Source organism: Poecile atricapillus, chromosome Z (genome assembly GCF_030490865.1).
Source record: "Poecile atricapillus isolate bPoeAtr1 chromosome Z, bPoeAtr1.hap1, whole genome shotgun sequence".
NCBI classification, from domain to species: Eukaryota; Metazoa; Chordata; class Aves; order Passeriformes; family Paridae; genus Poecile; species Poecile atricapillus.
In genome coordinates, this window is record NC_081289.1 from 57,597,156 (window position 1) to 57,603,627 (window position 6,472).

The following is a 6,472-nucleotide window of genomic DNA, read 5'->3' on the forward strand; positions in this document are numbered from 1 at the left end:
GCCGTGAGCAAAGCAGGAGCAGTAGCCCTGCTCCTGGCAGGCTCCTGCACAGGCAGAAGGAGGGAGGGCAGGGGCTGAAAGGCAGGGATCTGGCCCAGCATCCTTGTCCTCTCCCATCAGGATCCTTCTCTACATATCACTCCTAGAAAATACTCCACAACTCTGTCTTTCCCACCCTCATATTTTAATTTTTAAAAATCTTAACCTATCCTGTGCTCTGCTACATTCAGTGTCAGCCACAAAATTTGACTTAATAATATATCAAACTTCTGAAAAATGGCAAGAAACTTGGCTTTGCCTACTGTGACATCCAGTTAATATCTGCAAAATCTTCTGTTGATATTTGCTACCACACAGTCCTTTTTTCATCATGATTCAGGGACAATCTAGTTAACGGTCTTCTGCATAGTAGTTTTCTTGGGTCCTTGAAGAACTAGAAGGCTTTAATACAATACAATGCTATAAAACATATGCAGATATGCAACATTTGCATTGGCAGCCAAGAAAACAAACCCCATCCTGGGGTGCATCAAGTACAGCATAAACAGCTGGTGAAAAGCAGTCGTTATGCCTCTGTATTCAGTGTTGGTGCAGCCTTACTTTGTATCCTCTGTGGGGTTCTGGGCATCACAGAGAAACATGACACTTTTCCTCCAGTTCACCCACAAAGACCTTTAGTTGAACTAGTGAGTTTCTTTAGTCTTTTCTTAAAAAAAAAAATCTAGAGAGAGAGAGAGAATATTTCAGACAACATAATAATACAAAGTGTCTTTGCATCACTGATAATAAAATTTCACCTTGTTCTAAAGATTCTTGAATTTGGGTCCAGAGAGGTACATATAGCCAAAGGGACAGATTTCCCACTTTTCAAAACATTTTTCCACAGGGTTTGAGGTATGCACAAAGAATAAAGGAAGAGAATGAGGAAGACAGGTGCACAGATTGATACAGGTTTTTTATTCCAAGTGAATCTCAAGGGCAGTACATGCAGCACACTTATTTGGCTTCATGTAGTTTGACTGAATTCAAACCAGCATAGCTTGTGTGGTGTAGGTAGAATGTCTATTAATGTGAAGACCTGTCCCTGTGCCTCTAAAAGCAGAACAAGCCTCAGTTTACACTTTGCCTATTGTGATGCCTTCTCCCAAGGTTAAGAAGTTGTTAACTCTTCTTGTTACAAAGCCTTATTAAAAAAAAAAAAAAAAAAAAAGAAAAAAAAAAAAGGTGGGTAGGTCTAAATCTTACAAAGCTTTGAGCATTATTGAAATGACAGAGCAGAAAAAGACAGGGCTGTAAATTACATGTGATGAGTGCTGGTTCTTCAGTGGCTCATGCATTGTTTAAGGTCAAAATCTGAAAACCAAATGTTTACATCCATTGATATAATTAATCAAACTTAAGCTCCCAGAAGTGTTAGTGCTTTCAGTTTGAAAGGATATATTTTACTGCTCTTTGCAGATCTAGGACAGTTTGCATGCTTAGCACCCTGTAAATCTTTCAAATGCAGAATGGCTCAGTTTATGCACCTCATTTAGAGTCTGTTTATATTGATACAAAGAATAGCTTCAATATGTCATGAATGTCATTCTAATGCCCTTCAGAAATAATACCTGCATGATGGTAGATATTAGAAACATTTTGGATGTTTTGGTGTGTCCAGAGCCTTTCAGCTCACCGCAAAAATAGGAAAGCCAAAATGATACAAATTTAATTGAAATTCACACAAATGGAAAAGGGTCTATAACGGTCTAAACACATATACATCACAAGACCTCCATCCTTCCCTGACTGCTGTGTTTTCTTTATTAAATTGCAAATTGTTAGGGGCTGTCCCTCAACAAATGAATATCTTGGCTAGAATATTACAGATCAACCTTGTTAGGGACTCTAGATGCTAATGAAATACAAATTATGTAAAGAAGTATGATTTCCTTTGTAGTCTTTAATCTAGGAATGTCACATTAAAAAGTTAATCACTGAATAAATCTACAAACATTTGTGGAAGCAAAGGAGAGCTTAAGACTTTATGGGTTATCACCCTTTGTGTTGGCAGATAGAGGTGTATTTCCCTCCTTCGTTTTCCCTGTGGTAGCACAAATCCTTCCCTCTCCTTTGTGAAGTAGGCCAGCTGTGGTGGAAAGCCACCTCATGGCTGGTGTCCACCACAGTGACTTGCTGCTCGGAGTTATAGACTCACTTTTCAAGATGGAGAGTATCTGGGATGGTGATCAAGCTGGTTGGCTCTCACAGGGATGGTGAATAATTGTTTCTGAACAAAAATAATAGCTTTTATATTTTCCCAGCGTGTCAGACACATTCTGAACATGCCTCATGGCTCGCCTAGGAAGGTTAGGAGACTTCCCTAGACATCTCTGAACTGCTCAGCCAGAAGGTAGGTGCCCAAATGCACAAACTGGGATGTGCCCAGGCAGGCAGTAGGTGGACTTGGAGCTCGAAAGTGAACTGATTGCAGGTACTTCCACAGAAGCCACCCAGACTGCTCTCTGAGACTTCAGCTGAGACAGCAGTGCTGTCCTATTGCCAGCCTTGACAGAAAATTTGTAACCTGAACTTTGGTGTGGACTACCAGTTTCTTTGCTATTCTTGCTGTGAATGTATCACAGTGAAACTAGATCTCTGAATCAGTTGAGCTGGAAGAACTTAAAAGATCCACATGTTAGGACAAGCTAATATAAAGGCTGTCTGAGTAATGAAAACACTGGGTAAATGCTTGTGGAGTGCTTTACCACTTGCAGTCCATATAAACTGTAAACAACATGTGTCTAGCATACAGAGTGTCCTGAATAGAGCAGTATTTCCCACTGTCCTTGAAAATTGTTGCATGTAAGATGGCTTTCTTCAACTACCCTTGTGCTGAACTAGATGTCAAACCTTCTGGCAGTCCATCAAACCAGATAATCTATTTCCAAAGTAACAGCCCATTTAGCATTAAAATTGGCACTTAAAGGATGATATAAAATGCAAATTAAATGTAGGATATGAGTAAATGAGGCTACTCTTATACTTCAATTTTTGTATTGGCACCAAGGTTGATAATTTTACCCAAATCATAAGTACTCTTTCTCTTTTAAAAAGTATGGTTTTCAATTTCATTGTGGCATTGCTTTCAAAGCAGAGAAACATCACCTTCACTACCAATTCACATGAGAGTAATATGACTATCAATCACTGTGGCTTGGAAAGAGCTGGTAAGATTTCAAAGCTAAGGATAAAGATAAAAGAATTAAATTAAGTAATGCTAGAATGAAGCAATCAAGATTAAATATGTTCTCAGCTGTTAACTGGTTCTGAGTTTTTATCGAACAAAAGGTTAAAGAAATGAACCTTTAACAGCAATTATTTCAGTTTAGTTTTTTAAGCTCAAGCTCACAGCAGCTGAATTTCTTCTGTCACTTGAAAAACACCTGACATTATCATGTCTCATTAATGGCTCTCAAGAAGTTAATTTAACACTTGTTATGATCATGTCCAAACAGGCTTTGTGATTTAATTAGAACCCTAAGAGTTTTGAAGTTTTGAAAATCCCATGTAGTAAGTAAATTTATGGGCTGATGATTTAAAAAAGGCTCAAAAATCTTGAAATTAATTGTTTATTTAAATTAATTAAATTAGACATAACTGAATTAAACTGAAAATAATGTATTTTTTTCTTAAAATGTTGAGAAAGCCCAAGAAATCTTGTGTGGTAAATGTTATCCTGGGAGAAAAAATGTCAGTGGATGATGAGTGAATATCCTTGATGAAACTAGTGTAAATTCAAACCATGGTTGTCATATCTAACAAGAATTTCCAGTAGAAATTTGAGAGCTCATGGCTCAATTTTCCTCAAAAATATGTAATATATTTTCCTGGGTAACTGTTGTGTGAATTCCTCCACCAACCAGCTTCCACCCAGAAATAAAATTCTTGTTATTGTGGTTTTGCCTTGCACTGTGAAACCAGAGATGGGGGGCCAGAGAAGGGTACATTTGAGTTAAGGGCCTCAAGATGAAGACTCCTTGGGAATCTCCTGGAGAAGACAGTGTCACCTCCATGTCTTGGGGCTGCAGCAGGACATCACAGCTTCCAGTGGCTCTGCTCTGAGTCTGCCCCAGCAATCAGCACACGGCCCAGCGCTGCCTGACCACCGTGGTGTCTCTCCTGCTTCTCAGTGCATTTGTGTGGGCAGCTGGTTCACAGCAATGGGGCAGTGGCCTGCCAAAAGAGAGAAGACCAGTGCATAAACTAAGACTGGTAGTACAAACCTGGCATTGAAATCACATGGGGTGCAAAAGACCAAAGCAAACAGTTCCTCCTGGAACCTCCTGGGGCTTGTTTTAATGCTGTCTCAAGAAAAGTAAGATAAATTAACGGAAACACATGAAATTTGAATGGGGGAGCTAAACTTCAGTGAGCTTCAATGTAGATAATCCAGCTAGAATTATATGCCTTAACCTGGTTTCAGGCTTTTGTATAAAGAATGGTCAGCTCAAAAATCAAATAAACTGATGTTTATTTCTTTCCCATCCCTCACTCTGCTTTTCCATCCTCATCTCACCACCAGACCCCTCATTGTCCCATAGGTGTAAGATCTTTATGTGTTCCTTCACCTATAGGAGCTCACCCAGCTCAGGCACTGGGGCCTGCCCAACATAGAGGATCCTGCCTGATCTTTCAAACACAGTCCCACATGCTGTCCATCTCAGCCTCTCCAGCTGCAACATCATGAGACAGAATGAAGAACAGACCAAATTAAAGACAGCTCTTTTGGAGGGCAGAAAAGAAAAGGTCCATGTTTGACATCCATGGAGAAGAGCAGACAACTTGGTGTATTTTCACAATTTGTTTAAACCATTCACAGTGCCAGCTGCATTGACAGGCACCTGATGTCTTTCTTCCCCCACCTCACATCTACGTCAGACTAGGGCTCATGTGGTCATCTGGATCAGGAGCTGATGTGGCTGAAAAATAACTCTGTAAATGAGTGAATGTGAAAGATTTATGATTAACCCAGATCACTTATCTAATCAAGTTCTCTACAAAGCCCTGCAAATGGTTGTACTGACAACATGAGGGCATGATGGAAGAGTGCGAATGAGTAACCTGAGGTATGAAGTAGTACAGGTTGTTTGTGCTGCATTACAGTTGAAACAAATGTGGGTCAAATGACAGACTTAGTAGCTTTTTAAAAAAACTTTCACAAAGGAACATCTCACACTGGAAAAATATTAGGGAATTTGAAAAAATTGGAAGGTTTGTCTTTTTCACAGGAGTTCACAGATAGACTTCAAAAAGAATCAAGCATCAAGATCCTCAGCTTTCCTCTTTCACTTTCAAACTTGTCAGCACCACATTGTCAAATACCTAAATCACAGCATTTTCTTCTGAGCACCAAAAAAATGGTCTCCATTTGGTGCCTAAGTGTACTAAGTATACTTGAGGAGTGAGACCCCTGAGGATAGGGAGTGTCTGGCTGTTAATGTGCTTCTTCAGTTTTTGGCATATGCTGAGAGAAGAAGGGAAGAATTGAGCCAAGAATTCCAAATGCTATTTCCCCATGCAACACATTCTGCTGTAAGGATGATGCTGAGCTTGATTTTAAAATTCAAAAATCTTGCAATTTTCTTTCCACACTTGATTTTATTTCTTTCTGGGCTTATTTTTAATACAAATCAGTAATGGAGCCAGTTTCTTTAGTAGCTTCAAAAAAGGGTTTCAGAGTCAACCATTGTGACAAGTAGCTCTCACAGGAAAACACCCGGTGACAAAAAAATGGAGAGGAAAGGTGGATCCACATAAATGCCGTTGCACTAAAGAAAGGAGTAGGTTTGAAGCAAAATTTTATGACTGATAAGTTGAAAGTTTAATTATGAGTGACCAAACATTTGTCTAATAAAAACAAGGCTTGATGCTTCTAAAAACAGTATCATGAGCCTGTAAAACTCCTTAAATCAACATAAATGGAGAATGTAAGTTCAGGAATGAGAATCAAACCTAAGAACAAAAAAAAAAAATAATCCAGAAAACCAAAGAATGAATGAGCATGCAAAATTAACACAAATCAAGGCAAAGAGTATCTGAACGTGGAAGTTCTGAAAGGTCACTCACTACATCCACATCTTGAGGAGAATGTGTAAGGCTCTAGCCAAGTGGTGGCAGTGGTGGTGGTGGTTTCATCTTCATCTTTCAGCACCAGCACTAGCTCTCAGTCTTCCCACACCACTCGCCCTTTTCCCATGGCATATCAACAACCTGGTCATGCAACCACGGCTTCTTGGGGCCTGTGCTGCAAACAAAATCCTTGAAATATTCCCTTTAAAAAATAGTCTATTTTTTACCTCAGTACATTTATTTGTCAGTCCAACCTTGCAGGATAAGTTAGTCCAGTGGAACTTGTATCCGGAACTGGTGGATTTGGCAGAGGGTTAATGATCAGACTCAATGATCTTAGAGGTCTTTTATAAACTAAGTG